Genomic DNA, 3,171 nt, shown 5'->3' on the forward strand with positions numbered 1-3,171 from the left:
CTGCACCCCCTGATCCAGAGCCCCCCCCATCTCTCCTGTAGCCCCCTTTCAGCACTGGAAGGCCACTATAAGGTCTCCCCGGAGCCTTCTCCTCTCCAGGCTGCACACCCCCAACTCTCTCAGCCTGTCCTCAGATGGGAGGTGCTCCAGCCCTCTGATCATCTTTGTGCCCTCCTCTGCATTTTATACATTTCTAGTTGACAAAGACAGAACAGTCACCTGAGACAATTAAGCTGTCACTCAGGAAGGCGGTGATTAGACCTTTCTGACATATATGAACAGCTATAAATGGGTAGCAGTAGTCATTGTGTGCAAGAACAATAAGAAACTGTAGTCTGGGACAACTGCTGATTCAAATTTCAAAGCACCAAGAATAAACTCCAGTGTTCAGATTGGCATAATTTATGCAGAAGGTGGGTTGAAGAGCTGTACTTAGTGTTCTGAAAAGTCACCAAGAGCTTTTTTACATTATGATTTTGAAGTAAGCTTTCTTAACTCCTTTTTGAGAAGATGAAATCGGGTGAAGGTATTTTCAGATAAACTGTAAATAGCAAAGAAACAACCATTGGCATTACTTTACTGATACATTTTACTGTTTGTAAAGTGACTGACTGGCACTGAGGCAGCAGGTTGGGACACTGACTTGTAAAATTAGGATGAGAACAATGCTCATGCTACTTGATTAAGCGCTGAATTGCTCAGGTTTCTAGCTGATATCATAAACCTTAATGGAAGAGGTTATTGATAAATTGCTGATGACCTACAGAGGTGGACAGATGGTCCCATGGTATAAGTTTTCTTAATTTCCAGACACTGCATTATATTGATGAAAGTCTAAAGACACATTATTCTTCCGCCAACAGAAGGCATTGCCACCTAAGCACCCATAGACTGTAGCACAACGAAACAGGAGAAAAGCAAGGAGCGTGAGTTTAGAAAATAGGGAATAAGTGAAAGAGAAATGGGTGGGAGGACAATTTGCTGTTCTGCCTGGTTGGGGCCAAAAATTTACAGGCGTAGGGCAGGAGGGACTTCTGAAAGGGTAGGCAGGAGTTAGGATGGCAGCAGGAGAGAGGTTAGGGACTGGTAAGAGGGGAGGATAGAGCCCCTACAGCTGCATGCAGCAAATAAACCAAGATTTTTGTATTTCACAGTTACTTATCCACTTACGTAACAATAGGAACTGAACATGTAGTGAAGAGACTGAAATCGTCTGCGCTGCAATCAGGGTCACAGCAGCAATTTACATCACACTGTGCCACCAACAGATCACAAACACACAGCTTGGCAACTGCAGGAGAGATTTAAATTAGAATTAGAACTTTGCACATTACAGCATGTTCCCCAACACTTTCATTTTTCACCTCGCCTTATTTTTGACAATGGTCAAAAGTCTATATCCAAATTCACGTGGTTTTTTCCCAAGTCATTTCTAAAAGCCATCTTTTCTGCTACTCAGCAAATCTATTTGGAACACAAACACAAAAACAAAACCAAGGGCATACTAAAACCTGACGATGTGTTCTCTGCGAAATCTAAAAAGAAACTTGAATTAATAGGAATTTTGAAGGTATGAAAATATACTCAGCCCTGCAAAGGGAAAAAAGGAGATACAGACAAGCTATGCTTATCTGCTTGTTTCAGCTTATTGGGGAAAAAAAAAAGAGAAACATTTTGATAGAGCAGTGAGATGTTTACAAGTATTGAGCCTGTTCCAGGGTCCACTAACGGTTTTTCCTGATGTGCCAACATGACCATAGTTGACTTGTTTGAAGTTGTTTTTTCTCTGTCTTTAGAGACTGTGAAATATTGTAATAACACAGAATGTAATTGCTAGCAATGCTGTGAACTGTCTTGATAAAATACTTTTGGCAACTTCTTAAAATGTTCTTAGGTTTTCAAGTTTAGAAATTCAGAGAACAGGAATTACTCTACTGAGCTGTTTTTGAGAGTTGCTCTTCTACGATAAATCTAGACCTAAGAATAGCACAGAATGAAGAAAACTAAGACCAGTGCTCTGTAGGCAAGACAATCAAAGAACATTCATTTTCATAACTACTGCTTCTTTTATTTCAACTTGACCATTGCCCGTTTCTCTATGGTCTCCTGTATGTTCTCTGATCATCTGAACAGTATCCAGGCATTTCCCGGAATCTCTGAGGTTCTGACTGTTCTCTTAGTAGAGTTTAGCGCTGGAATCCTTAGCTCACCTTGTAAACAAGAGAAGTTTAAACATGGATGATGAGATTGCACAGTTGTCTCTGAGATCAGGGATTTAACTCTCTTTTCCCTAAGGAGACACACACTGGGACAACATGTTTATTTTGGCAAGTCATCTAGGGAAGCTGAACTGAGGGGAAATCAAAACTTAAATAATACACCGGCCAATTAGAAGACAGTGGGAAACACCTCCTGACAGCACAATAACAAACATTTGTGATCTAAACTGCCATAGCAGCACTATGTACCCACAGAGCTCGGGCTGGAGTAGGAGTCTTGGCACAAAATGTGTGCAGCAGCTCAGTGTGGAAGCGGAAATCTCCCAGCACACACAGGCTGATCCTGGGGCTCCTGATCTCCAAGCACACATGGGCTGACCTGGGGCTCCAGATCTCCCAGCACACACGGGCTGACCTGGGGCTCCAGATCTCCCAGCACACACGGGCTGATCCTGGGGCTCCTGATCTCCCAGCACACACAGGCTGATCCTGGGGCTCCTGATCTCCCAGCACACACAGGCTGATCCTGGGGCTCCTGATCTCCCAGCACACACAGGCTGATCCTGGGGCTCCTGATCTCCCAGCACACACAGGCTGATCCTGGGGCTCCTGATCTCCCAGCACACACAGGCTGATCCTGGGGCTCCTGATCTCCCAGCACACACAGGCTGATCCTGGGGCTCCTGATCTCCCAGCACACACGAGCTGATCCAGGGGCTCCTGATCTCCCAGCACACACGGGCTGAGCCTGGGGCTCCTGATCTCCCAGCACACACAGGCTGAGCCTGGGGCTCCTGATCTCCAAGCACACACAGGCTGAGCCTGGGGAGGCCTTGCTGAGCCCGCGGCTCCGAGGAGGCTCCGAGCCTTGGCTGGAGACGGGGGGGCTCCCGCAGGCTTGTCGCAGCCCCCGGCCGGAGGAGGACCAAGGGCCCAAGGCCGACAGGAGGCC

General features: G+C 46.1%; 1 protein-coding gene across 1 annotated transcript in view; it reads right to left on the minus strand.

Annotated features, from left to right (window-relative positions):
• Positions 1-1,289, minus strand: part of TCTN1 (tectonic family member 1) — an 11,583-nt gene extending 10,294 nt beyond the window's left edge. The window contains exon 1 of the mRNA XM_010082430.1: positions 1,171-1,289. The gene's annotated coding sequence lies outside the window, so the exon portion shown is untranslated. The remainder of the gene's footprint in view (positions 1-1,170) is intronic.
• Between the last annotated feature and the right edge of the window lie 1,882 nt (positions 1,290-3,171).

This window comes from Pterocles gutturalis, unplaced genomic scaffold, assembly GCF_000699245.1.
Source record: "Pterocles gutturalis isolate BGI_N339 unplaced genomic scaffold, ASM69924v1 scaffold32149, whole genome shotgun sequence".
Classification (NCBI taxonomy): domain Eukaryota; kingdom Metazoa; phylum Chordata; class Aves; order Pterocliformes; family Pteroclidae; genus Pterocles; species Pterocles gutturalis.